Below are 18,655 nucleotides of genomic sequence, written 5' to 3' on the forward strand. Positions count from 1 at the left end.
CACTCTACCATATTTTCCCCCATATTTTCATCTTGAGGTTCCAACCATCATTTTATATTGGGAATTGTTTTTAACTCTGTCTTCTTCTGCTCAGTTATCTCTCGGACATTTCTATCAAAAATGAAACATTTTTTCCCATTTACCTTCAGATTTAAGGTTGGCTTGTCTGAAGAGGTCACTGTTAATTGTGAGGATGTGGAGGTTAACCCACTCTCGTATTGTCAGTACTGCTTTTCTTGCCGTCTCACCTTCCGGTGTTCTTCCAACCGCTCTCTCTACTTGAGAATCCCTGATCGGCCTTTGGTTATGCAGGCAGTATCTCTTCCAACTTCCAGCTTTCCCGTATGTATTATGTCCACAGCCCAGAGCTGTTGCACGCAGAAAATGCATTTTCGCCATCATGAGCGATTCAAATCATAAAGCTCATTCACATTAACTCATTCAAACATGTCATGGTAACCATGGTGATCAGATACCTTGACCCATGGTTCATAAAGTTGTCATACACACAGCTGGAATTACTTATTTCCTAACAACCATCGGAAATGCAATGGCAAGCCACTTTGTGCAATCTCATCACTGAGGTATAAACTCCAGTGTTGTCACCAGTTGCCATGTCTTTCATACGACATCCTCACCTGCTGGCATTTGCTTACACAAGCATGCTCAAATAGCCGTGAATCTGCCTGCAGTCATTCACATAATAAGCGATATGTACCTGCATGCTCCAAAATGCGGCACCCTCTGCCACATCTGCATGGTTGGCTCAATCAGTGTTAGCTTTTACCGTCATCACAAGCACACAGATCAACCACAAATTCCTGCCACAATCGACTGCAACAACCACAACCAAACACTACCACCCATTCACATTGATGCCATAATGGCTTTGTTATGCTCAAAGGATTGTCCTTTTTCTTATATATGTATATATATATACATATATATACATATATATATATATATATATATATACATATACATATATCTATACATATACATATATATATATATATATATATATATATATATATATATATATATATATATATATGTATATGTATAGATATATGTATATGTATATGTATAGATATATATGTATATGTATATATATGTATATGTATATGTATAGATATATGTATATATATATATATATATATATATATATATATATATATATATATATATATATATATATATATATATATATATATATATAGATATATGTATATATTTTCTTCTTTTTCTTATGTCCATCCCAGTGCACTTTGCCATCAACAGATAAAAATTGAACAATGATTTGTTTCAATCCTGCAACCAGTTTCTCACAAACAGCCCCCACTCTTTCTTCATTTTATCAGGCACATTTTGCACAGCCTGGCAAACAGGCAAATTCAAAGCAGGGCATTTTCTTCCCCCTACCCCCCTGCCCCCCCCCCTACACACACACACTTTTTCATTTTGGTTCTGCTCCAGTGTACACAAACAGCTGTTGCTTACATTTCTCCATTTAGGATGTAAATTCATTTTTTTCTTTTCTCGAAACCAAAGTAAAACTATATATTCTCTTTAAATAGCATCTTACAATTCAACAATCTCTCTAATGCATCGAGCGTGATGACCTCACCCGTTCATGCTAGATCTGGAGGTCAATTGTCCCAGCAAACCTACTTTCCATAGCCAGGCAAACATCGTACACCCGTGCTCCGCACTCGATGTTCGTGTAGATTTCATTTTAATTCTGTCATGCTTGTAACCACAATACAACTGTGTATATGTTCGACACACACGTACCCACATGCACTGAAACGTTGTACGCAAATTATTTCAAAACATTAACTCAATGTAAACACCTTAAAACTCGAGGGGGAGCACTCGAGAGAGTGCAAAACCTCCGCCGCCAATACTGCTGGGTCACTCAAGTGAACCTTATATCTTATTCATTAAATATGATGTCAACAGTGCTGACAGATTTATAGTTCTTTTCTCCATTTTTTTTCGGCGGGGGGGGAGGGCTGGAAATCACTTAAAACATGTAGAAATGCAAAAAAAAAAGAAATCAAAATTTGTTGAAAAAAAAGTTGCAAATTTTTTTTTTCCTCTCACAATTTTTTTTTTGGGGGGGGTGGAAATCACTTAAAACATGTAGAAATGCAAAAAAAAATTCTCTAACAATTTTTTTGGGGGGTTGGAAATCACTTAAAACATGTCGAAATGCAAAAAAAAAAAAAATTCTGTAACAATTTGTTTTTGGGGGGGAGGGGACCAAGTCCAAAATCTAATGGCATGATCCTTGGACCATACCGAACCCCCACCAAGTTTCGTCGAAATCTGTCGAGGAGTTTTTCCATAATACTGTTCACAAACAAACAAACAAACAAACAAACAAACAGAAAAGGGTGAAAACAGTAACCTCCGATTTCAATGGCGGAGGTTAATAAATCACTTTGGTTCCATACGCCATGAATTAAATACTTCTGATGTTAATTCGTTGCTGTGTTTCGCATCCTTTGTTCATTCATCAGACATGCTCTCTCAGCTTCCATCTCAGCTGGTTTATGCTCCTCAATTATTTTTCACATCTCCATCTCTTCTGTATTGTATGGATTCCAAGCAGCCTTAACGGTCACATTCGCTTTCGTGCCTTCTCTCGCTCTTACTACTGGCGCTGTTGTCTGAATATTTCCTCCCCATACTCCCTGCGGAGGGAAGAGAGCTATCACTGGTAACATTTTCTGTACTTCTTAAAAGGTAGCTTGTGTGTCTTTTTAAACTCCCATTTATGCTTGACTTCCTCGTCTTTTCTCTCTTGAGGCTCCCTTCGGCCCACCTGCCACAGATTTTCCAAATGACTGGTTTTCGAGTCGTTTTGTTTTGTTTTTTCTCTCTCTGTTAATTCCCTTCTCAAGTTTTCAATTCTGTCTCGGTGGCATCTCTGCTTTTCTGTTCACTCTGTCCACAACTTCACATCTTTTGAAGTTCTCGACCCAAAATGTGTATTTCATATACTTGGCATTTGACCCGCTCGGAGTGGGCACATCGACACTCATGCCTTTTGATGCTGATTCCCCATAACCATACTTCTAAAACTCTCCGAGCACTCGTCAAGGCTCTTTTTCCTTTACAGCGATTTCTTTAAAACCCTTGCGCCTTTTTGCCCTCTTCGTGACTCGGTGACTCTGATCCAATACGCAGTGCCTCTATGCTCTTAACACAATTGACAATCTCTTCTGTGTAACGCCTCTGGTCCTCTACCTTGTGACACTTAGGCACTTTTATCAAAACATACCAGATGTTATCTTGTCATGAAGGAATATTTTCTTATTCCTTTTAATATTCCCTTATTGGTTGATGCTGGCCCCTTATCCCGATGAAAACCCCCCAAAGTATTATATTTCACTCAACAAACAGCTTTGTATATGTCCTTACCTTCTGTAAATTTTTAGTTCGGGACTGTGCAACGTCGGTGGGGAGGTGGGTAGTCTGCCTGGTAGAAACGGCTCAATCTCCAGCAGAGGTCTCTCACTTTTAGCTTCACTGGTGTTTGCTGATTACCAGACAAAATACCCTTCCTCTTTTTGGATGCAGGCTTTTGATCCGATCCTCGTCGCCAATTCTGTGGGAGCAATTTCTAGCCACTTCAAGACAGAAAAACTTTAATTCAATTCAAGCTGTTTGTTCAATGAAATAAAAGACACTCTTGCGCACAGGAGGAAGGCTTCGACTCTCAACAATATTGTGAGCGAAATATTTAATTCGACATAGAATATTGAGTGTATATATACAGTTTTACCAGGGTATGTCTCGACAACAGATGGAACTTTGTGGACTTTAAAATTTAAATATAGAAGGATTATTGGTCTGTTTTTGAGATTGCTTATAGCCCTGGGAGGGGGTGTGTAGGGGGATCCAGTCATTTCTTGCTGCTGACTTAGATGGTCACCAGACAGATAAGGTTTTACAAGGTTGTTTACGAATACATCAGCGAAATGTGTGTATTCTGCGCTTTACTAGTTTTCTCAGTATATATATATATATATATATATATATATATATATATATATATATATATATATATATATATATATATATATATATATATAATTATTTTTCAAAGTACTAAACGAAGTTAATTTGCACTAATAAAACGATTGTAGATGCTTTACACAAACACTCATGAGGTAAATGAACATCGATGATCTTTTCTAACCCTCATGAGGTAAACAACTATCGATGATTTATACAAACCTCATGAGGTAAACAAATATCGATGATCTATACAAACCCTCATGAGGAAAACAAATATCGATGATCTATACAAACCCTCATGAGGAAAACAAATATCGATGATTTATACTAACCCTCATGAGGAAAACAAATATCGATGATCTATACTTACCCTCATGAGGAAAACAAATATCAATGATTTATACAAACCCTCATGAGGAAAACAAATATCGATGATCTATACTAACCCTCATGAGGAAAACAAATATCGATGATCTATACTAACCCTCATGAGGAAAACAAATATCGATGATCTATACTAACCCTCATGAGGATAACAAATATCGATGATTTATACTAACCCTCATGAGGAAAACAAATATCGATGATCTATACTAACCCTCATGAGGAAAACAAATATCGATGATCTCTACTAACCCTCATGAGGAAAACAAATATCGATGATTTATACAAAACTCATGAGGAAAAACAAATATCGATGATTTATACTAATCCTCATGAGGAAAACAAATATCGATGATCTCTACTAACCCTCATGAGGAAAACAAATATCGATGATTTATACAAAACTCATGAGGAAAACAAATATCGATGATTTATACTAACCCTCATGAGGAAAACAAATATCGATGATCTATACAAACCCTCATGAGGAAAACAAATATCGATGATCTATACTTACCCTCATGAGGAAACCAAATATCAATGATTTATACAAACCCTCATGAGGAAAACAAATATCGATGATCTATACTAACCCTCATGAAGAAAACAAATATCGATGATCTATACTAACCCTCATGAGGAAAACAAATATCGATGATCTATACTAACCCTCATGAGGATAACAAATATCGATGATTTATACTAACCCTCATGAGGAAAACAAATATCGATGATCTATACTAACCCTCATGAGGAAAACAAATAAATATCGATGATCTCTACTAACCCTCGTGAGGAAAACAAATATCGATGATTTATACAAAACTCATGAGGAAAACAAATATCGATGATTTATACTAATCCTCATGAGGAAAACAAATATCGATGATTTATACTAATCCTCATGCGGAAAACAAATATCGATGATTTATACTAACCCTCATGAGGAAAACAAATATCAATGATTTATACAATCCCTCATGAATGAATATTGCTGCTTTATACAAACATTCGTGAGGAAATTGGATATTGATGCATTATACTGTGGGAACTGAATTATTACTTTAATTTATAAAAATGTAAAAATGCAAAATTAACTTAGTTTAGTGCTTTGAGAAATAATTTAATAAATATATGCTGAGAAAACTAGTTAAGAGTAGAATACACACATTTTGCTGATGTAGTCGTTAACAACCTTGGAAAACCTTATCTGTCTGTTGAACATGACTATCAGCAGCAAGACATGACTATCTCCCCTCTAGGGGCTGTAAACAAGCTCCAAAACAAACCAACACCCCTTCTTTTTTGAAATTTTAAAGTCAACAAAGTTCCATCTGTTATCTTGACATACTCTGGTAAAACTGTGTATATACACGAAACATTCTATATGGAATTAAGTCTTCAGCTTGCATTGATGTAGCCAGGCTGAGGCCTTCCTTCTGTTCACAGAAGTGTCTTATTTTATTGAATGAACAGCTTGTATTGAACCAAACTTTTTCTGTCTTCAGTTGGCTAGAAATTGCTACCACAGAATTGGTGACGAGGATGGGATTGACAGCCTCCATCCGAGAAGAGGGGCTTCTGCCTGTTGATGAGTGAACACTGGTGAAGCCAAAATTGAGAGATCTCTGCTGGAGCACCTGTTTCTACTAGGCAGACTACCCACCTCTCCACTGAAGGTTGCGCGCAGTCCCAAACTAAAAATTTAAAGAAGGTAAGGATAGTATATACATAGCTGTTTGTTGAGTAAAATAAAAGACTTTGGGGGGTTTTCGGCGGGGGAAGGGGCCGGCATCAACCATTAAGGAGATATTAAATGAAACAAGGGGTTTATTCCTCTAAGACAGGACAACATCTTGGTATGCTTTGATAAAAGCGCCGAGTCACAAGGCGGAGTGCAGAGGCATTGCGCAGATGAGTTTGCCAAGTTGTGTTAAGAGCGTAGAGGCACTGCATATCGGATCAAAGTCGCCGAGTCGAGATGGCGGAAATACGCAAGGATGGCCCGAAGGGCTAGTAATGGGACACTTTTTTGCCATAGGTTGTGAAAGCTGGAGGCCTAGGGATTTAATCGCTGTAATAAAAAGAGGAGCGCTGATGAGTGCTCAGAGCGATTTAGAAGTATGGTTATAGGGAATCAGCATCGAAAAGCATGGGATGGCAATGTACCCACTCCGAGCACAGCAAATGCCAAGTATATGAATGAGACATTTTGGGTTGAGAACTTCAAAAGATGTGAAGTTGTAGACAGAGTGAAAAGAAAAGCAGAGATTCCACCAAGACAGAATGGAAAAACTTGAGAAGGGAATTAACAGAGAGAGAGAGGAAAAAAAAAAAGACTGGAAAACCAGTCAATTGGAAAATCTGTGGCAGGTGTGTCGAAGAGAGCCTTGAGAGAAGATGAAGAGTGTGAGGATAAACGGGAGTTCAAAAAGACGCACACGCTACCCTTAAAGAAGTCCAGAAAATGTTACCGGTAATAGCTCTCCTTCCTCCGCAGGGAGTATGGGGAGGAAATATTCAGACAACTGTGCCAGCAGTGAGAGCAAGAATGAGAGAGGAGGTACAATTTAATTCATCACGTATGGAACAAAAGTGATTTATTGTGAAGTGTTTATATTGAGTCAATGTTCTGAAATAGTTTCCTTTCAACGTTTCAGTGCATGAGGGTATGTGTGTGGCGAGCACATATGCAGTTGCATTGTGGATACAAGCGTGAGAGAATTAAAATGAAATCTACATGAAGCTCGAGTGTGGAGGAGGGTGCACGATCTTTGCCTGGCTATGCAAAGTCGGTTGCTGGGACATTTGACCTTCAGATCGAGCATGAACGCGTGAGGTCATCATGCTGGATGGAGTAGAGATATTGTTGAAATTGTAAGATACTATTTAAAGAGAATACATAGTTTTAGTTTTGTTTTGAGAAAAAGAAAAGAAAAAATGAATTTCCATCCTAAATGGAGATATGTAAGTAACAACCGTTTGCGTACACTGAGGAAGATATCCTGCTGTAAAGTGGAGGAATTTGTTTGTTTGCCAAGCTGTGTAAATTTGCCTGATAAGGAGAAGAAAGGGTGGGGGCTGTTCGTGAGAAACTGGTTGTAGGATTGAAACTGAAACAATTATTCGATTTTTATCTGTTGATGGCAAAGTACACTGTGATCAACAGATAAAACTACAATTCTTTGAGCATAACAATAGGTGAGTTGTATCAGCACAATTGGTTGCATCATTGTATTATGATCTGAGTTTTTGTAGTCAATTGTGACAGGAATTTGTGGTTGATCGGTGTGCCAGTGATGACTTGCTTGCCTGGTAGGACACCTTGGGATGTTTGATGCCTTGCGTGTGAAGCGCCAGGACAGCGGTATACAGCTGAAGTACATTGGAACTTATTTAAGTCAAAGCCAATGTATTCATATCAAATTTCCAGATAAATGAGTATCTCGCGTACTAATTAGCAAATAAGGAGAAAGATTTAAAATTGACGGTAAAAGCCAATACAAATTGAGCCAACCATGCAGATGTGGCAGAGGCCGCCGCATGTTGGAGCATGCAGGTACAGGTCGCTCATTATGCAAATGACTGCAGGCAGATACATGGATGTTTGAGCATGTGTGTGTAAGCAAATGCTGGCAGGTGAGGATGTTCCGCGAAAAACATGGCAACTGGTGATTGCACAAGGCGGTTTGCCAGTGCATTTCTGATGGTCGTCAGGAGAGAAGTGGTTCCAGCTGTGTGTATGACAACTTTATGACCCATGGGTCAAGGTATCTGATCACCATGGTAACCATGACATGTTTGAATGAGTTAATGTGAATGAGTTTAACGATTTGAATCGTTCATGATGGCAAAAAAGCATTTTCTGTGTGTAACGGCTGAGGGTTGTGGACATAATACATACACAACTGAGCCAGGCACAGAGACTGCACGGATGTTCGAGGGGAACGGTCGCCTTGTGATGAGCAGAATTGGCATCTGGGTGGTTGTGCCAAGACTGTCATGTAGTTTGTGAGGTTGCTCATCATTGCCCCACAAATTTGCATACATAATATATAAATGGACATCATTGCTCATGCTATTATAACAACGGGCCCTTGTCGACCCGGTCATGCAGTTATTTTGAAAGGGTGAAAACATGCTCTCAAAAGAGGTAAAATTAGAAGGACAAGCAAAGCAGTATTGACAATACGAGAGCGGGTTAACCTCCACATCACCGCTATTAGAAATGTCCGAGGGATAACTGAGCAGAATTGGGCAAAGTTAAAAAAAATACAATTCCCGATATTAAACGATGGTTGGAACCTCACAATGAAAATATTGGGGGAAATATGCGAGAATGAATTGAACCCCTACACTGTACAGCATACTATGAGGTTTGAATTAGGGGATGAAAATATGCAAATTAAGTACAAAATGCGTGAGGTATGGAATTCAATATAGAAACTGCTGATGTTTGGATGAGAAAAGAGGGGATTCGGTTGGAGATGAAATTTACACAACAATGCGACTTGATGTACCAACAGATGAATATGACGCCACATATTATATGAATTGTCACAAAGGGACACAGAGCGAAGGAGATTGGGCCGAAGATCAAGCGATTGAAGGGTTTGTCAAGACAGTGTATATGTCAGGTACAGGGCAGAAATTTGTATCACATGGAAACAAAGGGTACGTGTGGGAACAGCCTCTTGTGGATTCTGTGGTCGTTTTTTGAGCGAATAAATAAGCTACCCTGGAGAGAACTGTTATCGATGGTGGAGAAAGAGGATTTGTTGGCACAAGTACAAAAGGAATTATGGAATACATACCCAAATGAAGTAGGAAGGATAAAAATGCAGAGCCAGTGCATATTATCGTGGATAAAACCAAGCCTCAACCCAGTATCAAACAGTATCCTATGTGTGAAGAGGCCGGAAAAGGAATCACTCCAGTGATCACGGCACTACTCAAGCAGGGGGTAATTAGAGAGACTGTCAGCAAATGCAACACACGAATCTTGCTTGTAAAGACTGAAGGGTCCACCTTGGTACAGTATGTAGATAATTTGCTAATTTGCTCAACATCAGCGGATAATTGCAAAAAGACACATTCACCCTTTTATGAGCACTAGCTGCCAAAGGCCATAAAGTACCAAAGAAAAATTAAAACTGTGCGAAACCCAGGTAACATACCTTGGGCATGTCTTGAGTGGAACCTCGAGAAAATTGTTAAATGAAAGGATGCAGGCTATTCTGAACATTCCGAAACCCAGAATAAAGAAAGAAATGAGATTTTTCTTGGGGATGGCTGGATATTGTAGACAATGGGTACCTGATCTGTGTCGGAGTGGCGACCCGTCCAAGATTGTGTCCAATAGTCGGGGAGACTGCTTAAGGCCCGGTCACACCTTGACGTTTTAGCCAACGTATGCCAATTTTTGAATTTTTTTTCTAAAACGCTGGCACACGTTGAATACGTTATGGGTAAGTTTTGATAACATTGAGAGCACGCTGAAAAACACTGCCATACGTCGTTGTACGCTGGCTTTAAACGTTGTACTTTTCGGTTGTCCTCAAATTTTTTCATGCTTGAAATTTCACGACGTATGCCGGCGTATGACTCACACGTTCCGCTACGCTGGCCACAAGTTGTATGCACGGTCTGCGATCGTTGACAGACGTCAACACATGCTACTTGTAAGTTAATCATAAGTTGAGACACGCCGAGGTAATGTTTAGCGTACGCGAAACTTATTTCTAACCTATGATTAACGTGTTGTTGGCACGTTACGCGATCGTTGCCACACATCGACAGACGTTACTTTTAAGTTACTCATAGGCTGAAAGACGTCGGTATAATGGATTGTCCTTGCGTCAGCGTCCACGGCCACGGCCAGGACACTTATTTGCAGCATTCTTCAAACTTTTCTTCGGCATGACGAGGATGTTCACACTTCGATGTCTAGCTTGGCTATGATTCCAATTGTCCATCGGCAGCATCTATTTAAAATAGTCGCTGTTTGAGCGTTTTAACACGTTCAGAAGAAACGCTTCAAATTTCCAAACCCCAGCGTCAAAAAACAAAGGCGAGTGACAGCAATTTAAATCGTTCATTGTAAACAATGAAAATAGCAGAGTGGTACCGTTTAAAAGTCGTTGAGTGTAAAAAAAATCCAATTGTTGAGCGCAAGCGTCTACTTTCAATAGTGGGGTTTGAGCGATTTAGCACGTTCAATAGAAACGATTAAAATTTCCGAGCGACAGCGTCAAAAAACAAAGGCGAGTGACAGCAATTTAAATCGTTCATTGTATACAATGAAAATAGCTGAGTGGTACCGTTTAAAAGTCGTTGAGTGTAAAAAAAAATCCAATTGTTGAGCGCAAGCGTCTACTTTCAATCGTGGAGATGCAGCCATTTAAATCGTTGAGTGGCAGCCTATGAACCTACCCGTGGACACGCGGACGCAAGGACGATCCATCATAACCCACACCCTCCCCCTCACACTCACCTACTACTGCCAACATGAACAAACTAATACTAATACTAATACTGATACTGATACTGTTACTGCTGACATGGACATCGACTCAAAAAGGAACTCGAAAACACTGTTGGGTTCCCCTTTTATGAGCAGCATTTTTATCTACCAATTCCCAAAACCGCTGGGAACACGTCTTTATATGGCAGTTGTAAGCTAGAAACACATTCATTTTTTTTTGTCGACCGGAAGACGTCATTGGAATACGTCTACATACGTCGATGTGTGTTGGGACTACGTAAAGAATTGGTTCAAAGCACGTCAAACATAAGTTAGAAATAAGTTTCGCGTAAAAAAGACATTACCGCGACGTGTTTCGACTTATGAGTAGCTTATAAGTAGCCTTTGTGGACGTGTGTAAGCATCCGCATAACGTGTGTAAAACTTATCCCCATCGCATGCGGAGAGTGTGTCATACGCCGAGTACGTCGTAAAATTTTGAACATGTTTAAAATTTCTTGACGTACTCTACTTACTATGACGTATGATAGCGTACTTTAGCGTTCTACTCATGTATACGAAACTTATTCATACCGTATTTGACGTGCCCCAACGTTTTAGACACATTTTTCTTAAGTCGGCATACGCTGGCAAGATCGCCAAGGTGTGACCGCGATGTTGTCACTTCCATTTCTACGGCAGTTATGATTCGAATCGTTGTGCGTCAGCCTTTTAATAGGCTACGTCACGACATCGTCGGCGATGCGTGCAACGCGCTATGCCTAAGTTTGACTATCGTTGGGCATCGGTTGTGTAGGCCAACAACAGGTTCAGCATTCGTTGGTATAAGTTATCTATAACACAACGAAACGTTCTGTGTCCATTACTAATATGTTATGCATACGACCAACTCGTTATGAATACGTCCGAATCTTAAAAATAAAAACATCAAAAGTTCAACGTCAGCCAGCGTTTTACATACATTTTAATACGTTGCCATCGCTGGCTAAAACGTCAAGGTGTGACCGGGCCCTTAGGTAGCGCCATACACTCTGCGTATAGTGTGGTCCCAATGGATGGATGGATGGATAGTACCTGATTATGCAGTACTGGTTAGACCACTGTTAGACATGATGCTGGACAAAGCACTGGAGCCAATGGAGTGGACACAACGGGCAGAAGAAAACTTCAGAAAAGGTCAAAACAGCTCTATCAATGACAGCAGCCTTGGGTTTGCCTGATTATGATGAGACATTTTACACACACATATATATATATATATATATATATATATATATATATATATATATATATATATATATATATATATATATATATGTCTTCTTCCTTCGGCTGCTCCCTTTAGGGGTCGCCACAGCGGATCATCCGTGTGATCCGCATAGTGATTTGGCACATGTTTTACGCCGGATGCCCTTCCTGACGCAACCCTGGTCGCGTCTTACGACACAGGGATATGGTACACCTATTTTAACCGGGGTATACACCGGCCCAGTACACTGGTACTCACTTCGCCGACCTTGGAAGGATGACAGGCTGAGTCAACCCCCTGGTGTATTAATTCAGTGGCCGAACGGGGCTTGAACTCAGGACCTTTTGGATCCCAAGCCGCTGCCCGAACCACTGCGCCAACACCAGGCATATATATATATATATATATATATATATATATATATATATATATATATATATATATATATATATATATATATATATATATATATATATATATATATATATATATATATTTATATATATATATATATATATATATATATATTTATATATATATATATATATATATATATATATATATATATATATATATATATATATATATATATATATATATATATATATATATATATATATATATACACACATACACACACCCATGAGAGAGATGGATTTGCACAAGCAGTGCAAAAAACAGCAGCACGGTGACAAAATGCGTCCAGTAGCATATTACAGTATGGAACGATACCCTGTGGTGCAGGAATTTTTATATCACCCTGTGGTGCAAGGATATCACCTTTAGAACTGTAAGTAGTACACTGTGTAAGTTCCGTATTGCTAAAAGCAAAAACGCAACACCCATCAATGGCAAGAGCGATGACATATGACTTATTGTTAATTCAAGCAAAGAATGTGGTGATCGAAAGTTGTCCGACATTGAACATAGCATCTGTTATGCCAATCGCTGATGATGGGGAGGAACATAACTGCGAGGAAGTAATGACGAAAAACCACTACTTCCCGGACAGACTTAAAGGGAATCCCACTGAAAAAAACCACGAAATGATAGTCTTTGTGGATGGCTCAACAAAAGCAGCAGATGAGTCATAACTGTCAGGATATGCAGTGTGCTCTGAAAGTGACATCTTGAAAAGTGTTAAGCGACCTCGACATTATTCTGCACAACAGGCAAAACTCTTTGTGCTACTTGCAGCATGCAATCTAGCCAAGGAGAGAAGCATAACAATATATACGGATTCCTGATATGCATATGGGGTGGCACACGATGTTGGGGCACTTTGGAAAATAAGGGGAGAAAAAAAACATCGCAAGGTACGCCAGTCAAAAATGGTAAATTGATAGCGGAACTGTTAGAAGCTATTCACTTACCAAAACAAATAGCCAAAGTGAAATATCAAGCACATATAAAGCAAAGAGATATGGTCCCAAAAGGAAATGCTTTCGCTGATTTAGCAGCAAAACAAGCAGCAAAATCACAACAAAGGGCAAATTGCAAGTCAAAGAGAAAATAAGAAAAGGGCGCTGACGACTGACGACATTTCAGCACTGCAGGAGGCAACTGAGGCACGTGAAAGAGCCAAGTGGGAGAAAATAGATTGCTGTTGTAACACAGAAACAAAACTTTGTGGCTCGAAGGAGGGTAAAGTGGTTGCCCCAAAGGCGCTTTTACAATGGTTTGCTCGTTTGGCTCACGAAAGTGGCCACACGAACAAAAAGGGGATTTAGAAGGAGGTGCTACGAACATGGCACGCTCCAGGATTTGCAGCTGTAGCAGAAAATTTTTGTAGAAGCTACGTGTATTGTCAACACCATAATTTTGAGAGAGTGCACTGCCTTTTCGGCTGATGGTTGCATCGTTGGTTGGGGTGTGGCTGTGTCGCTGATGCGGTTCCCCGTTTGCCAGTGTCCTGGTGTTCATTTTGCCAACCTAGAAGGAGTGATAGCCTGAGGGGCCCCTGGTATTGGTTCAGTGGCCAATGGGACTTGAGCTCAGGACTCTAGGATCCCAAGCCACCACCCTAACCATGAAGCCAACACTAGGTTATAATGTTGGTAAAGTGTCGATAAAATATGTGATGAAACGGGTTTGAAATGGCAGGAAGCAATTACTTTGGCACTGATGTCAATATGAGGTTAACGGTAAACTTGCAGCGGATTGTCCCCACATGAACTATTGATGGGGAGACTGATGCTAGTGCCGGTAACCTTCACGCTGTGGAAACCAAGGCATTTTGGATCATTGGCATCTCCCGCGATGAGGCTGAGTCTTTGTGCCTCTCACTCTCTCACCGCAAGCAGGTCTGTGGTCTTTCTGTCTTCTACCGTATCCTCTCCGGTCTCGCCCTCACTGCTGTGTCTGCGATTTGTCCCCACCATATTTCCGCAGGGTGCTTAAGGTCCGCCAACAACCCCCTTCTGGTAAAACTACCAAAATCACGAATTACTGCTCACCTTCACTCTTTCATTCCTCTTTTTCCCCACCTTTGGAATAAACTCAATCACTCTGTCCAATCCCATTCTTCCCTCCAGGCCCTCAAAACAGCTGCTTACCTCTTATCGTCCCCCATCCAGATCCTCGATCTTTTCTACCCCCTTTAATCGACCCCAAACCCACATTATTAAAATTCCCTGCTTTCCTTCCTGAAAGTACCTGTAATGCCCATCTTGTGTACCCTGTATACTTCACCCCATCCCTCTCACTTCCACAGATCTCCTAATGTCTCTGTTCCCCACTGTTTTGTCCTTCCCACTCCCACCTCTCTTGTCTCATGCCTCCTTGCTGTGAATTGTGTGATAGCTGTCATGTGAGACTCGACAAGGTATACAAAGAAAAAATCCCCATTAACCCTGAAACATGTGGACACATACATGATGGACGAGACAACGATGAACTTTTGTGTTGACTTAACAAAGGTTGTCAAAGAATTTGACTCACAGGTCAAACAAGTACGACCAACCAAGCTGCAGAGGAACACCACAGCATCCAGCCCGGTAACTGGGTGTACATCAAGGTGTTCAAACGGAAAAATGCACTGAAGGCACGTTGGACCGGACCCCATCAGGTATTATTGGTCCCCAACACAGCTGTCAAGTGCGAAGGTAAGCCAATCATGGATTCACGCATCTCACTGCAAAAAGTATACAGGAAGTCATAAAGAGAAGAAAGCAAATCTGAAAATGGGAAGAACGTGACCGGGAGTTCATGACATATGTTGCAGTACTTTTGATTAGCATGTGCATAATAGTGATAAGATGGACAATAACAGAGAGTGAGGGCATTATGGCAAAGCAATGGTGAGCAGAATGTTTGGTCGAGAGCAGGGAAAAACAAGGAAAGGGTCGTGACTGGGAATGCAGGGCATAAGTAGGTAAACATCGGTACCAATTGCGTGAGAAAGGCGTGTTTGGGACAAACACTTATGTGACCCTTCCATACAATTATGCACCCCGTGTCACATGGGATGAAGGGGACGTAGACACTGTATGCCTGAAACGAGGCCTAGTGTTACATGATGGGATAACTGGACATCCCCTGAACACTTTTTGAGCAATATCTTTACAACATGCTACAAGTATGAGCAGGAGCAAATGATGGGTTTGCTCACAGCTTCCTCACTCATCCAAGAATGGACTGCCCCTCTCGGCAGTCCCATTTTTAGGGGAAGATATATGTGGGTACCTGGATCGTAGACAAGCGAACCCAGTCCTATCTGGAATAGAAGGGACTGGAGGGGGGAGAAAGTGCAAGAGTACGAGAGATAACATTGGGTGAAACGTAACTTTCTATAGACAAGGAAAAAAGATGACCACACTCCCCGATACAGCACGAATTTTGCCTGACCATCTAAGGGGGAAGGATTGGAGAAATACCCACCGTATTTTGAGGTGATGAATGGAGAAGTGGGAATAGTTTGCCAAGTAAGTGTAAAAGGAAATGGACCTCACTTGGGTAACTCAAGATGCCAATACTATGCCAAAGATGGGGAAGAAAAAGTTTGGGTAACTCAACATTCCAATACTATGCCAAAGATTGGGAAGAAAAAGTAACCATTGAGGGACAAATAACTTGGACAAGGATAGATATAAGGATCTGAAGGAATAATTTTGTGGAACCCCAGGCATCATAAAACAGTACATATCCACGACGTCGTACAAGATGTAAGGATGGTAGCTGCAAAGCATCATTTATATAATAAGGAATGGAACTTCAGGCCCTGATTGGAAAATATGTTTGGTGGATGGGGAACATGGATACTCCACATTGTTCATTGGGCTTACGATAATCATTGCTATTGTTGTCATCATTGCGTGCATAAGAGTAATGATCGGTGTGTGTTTGTGAGAAAATTTGCTACAGTGACGATGACGATGGTGGCGCATGAAGTTTCCCTGGACCGACCATCTCTGAACAACAATGAAGATCCTGAAGATCCAGAAAACCCAGAAAATGAAGAACCTCGTATAAAATCGAGTCGAGACACCGTGTGGGTGGGATCTTATGGAAAATACAAAAGTGCAGATACTCGTATCTTTGGGACTGACAAAAACCCTTTTGAAAGAATTCAACAATTGTTGCTAAAGAACCAAAAGCAGATGGGCGATTGTCATAAAGAGATGTGGAATGATAGATTCAATATCATAGATTGATATGATATTCAATAATGATAGATAGATTGATTCAATAATGATAGATTCAAAATTCATAAAGAGATTCAATATCTTTAAAACTTCAGTGGAAAAAGAATTTGAGTGGCTTGCTCAATTAAAAACTGATTAGCATAAATGAAAAAGGCAATTGCCTATTGGAGGTATATGTTCGATGTGCACAGGGTTCTTACCTTCCAAATCGCCTGGGTGCCACAACTCTGTGGGCATGGGGAGGTGGTGGCCCCCAAGGGTTGCATCCACTTGCTAGGGTGTTAGCACACCACAGAGCACAAGTTTGGGTGAGCCTGCTGCAAGCCCATGACAAATTTAGATTTTCAGTAAGTTTGTCCTTACAGAACAAACGCTTAGGTTGTTCTGTTTGAAAAAAAAAAAACAGGGAACTGCAGAAAATGAATTATTAATTGAATTTATAATAATGTTAAAGTACAAAATTAACTTGGTTTAGTGCTTTGAGAAATAATTTAATAAATACATGCTGAGAAAACTAGTAAAGAGCAGAATACACACATTTCGCTGATGAAGTCGTAAACAACCTTGTAAAACCTTATCTGTCTGGTGACCATTGTCTGGTAACCATCAAAGTCAGCAGCAAGACATGACTATCTCCCCTCTCAGGGCTGCAAACAACCTCCAAAACATACCAATAATCCTTCTATGTTTCAATTTTAAAGACCACAAAGTTACATCTGTTATCTTGACATACCCTGGTAAAACTGTGTATGTACACTCAATATTCTATGTGGAATTAAGTCTTCAGCTTGCAACGATGTAGCAGGCTGAGGCATTCCTTGCGTGCACAGAAGTGTCTTATTTTATTCAATAAGCAGCTTGTATTAGTTTTTTGTTTCGTTTTTAAACTGGAAAGATATTGCTAAAAACTTGTATTCTTAAACCTAAAGTTTTTCTGTCTTCAGGTCGCTAGAAATTGCTACCAAAATACAAACACTCATGAGGTCAATGAATATAGATGCTTTATATTATACAAACACTCAGATAAACGGATATAGACGCTTTATGGAAACAGTCATTAGGCAAACAAATAGACACACTTTGTGCAAACACTTATGAGGTAAACGGATACAGACGCTTTAAACAAACACTCATGAAGTAAACGAATATCGATGTTTCATTCAAACACTCATGGGGTAAACAAATATAGACACTTTATACAAACACTCATGGGGTAAACAAATATAGACACTTTATACAAACACTCATGGGGTAAACAAATATAGACACTTTATACAAACACTCATGAAGTAAACGAATATCGATGTTTCATTCAAACACTCATGGGGTAAACAAATATAGACACTTTATACAAACACTCACGAGGTAAACAAATATAGACATTTATAAAACACTCATGGGGTAAACAAATATAGACACTTTATACAAACACTCATGAAGTAAACGAATATCGATGTTTCATTCAAACACTCATGAGGTAAACAAATATAGACACTTTATACAAACACTCACGAGGTAAACAAATATAGACACTTTATACAAACACTCATGGGGTAAACAAATATAGACACTTTATACAAACACTCGTGAAGTAAACGAATATCGATGTTTCATTTAAACACTCACGAGGTAAACAAATATAGACACTTTATACAAACACTCACGAGGTAAACAAATATAGACATTTATACAAACACTCATGAAGTAAACGAATATCGATGTTTCATTTAAACACTCATGGGGTAAACAAATAGAGACACTTTATACAAACACTCATGAAGTAAATGAATATCGATGTTTCATTCAAACACTCATGGGGTAAACAAATATAGACACTTTATACAAACACTTGTAAGGCAAACGAAT

This window comes from Eptatretus burgeri, chromosome 1, assembly GCF_056783735.1.
Source record: "Eptatretus burgeri isolate ZD-2024b chromosome 1, Ebu_testis_v1, whole genome shotgun sequence".
In the NCBI taxonomy this organism is placed as follows: Eukaryota; Metazoa; Chordata; class Myxini; order Myxiniformes; family Myxinidae; genus Eptatretus; species Eptatretus burgeri.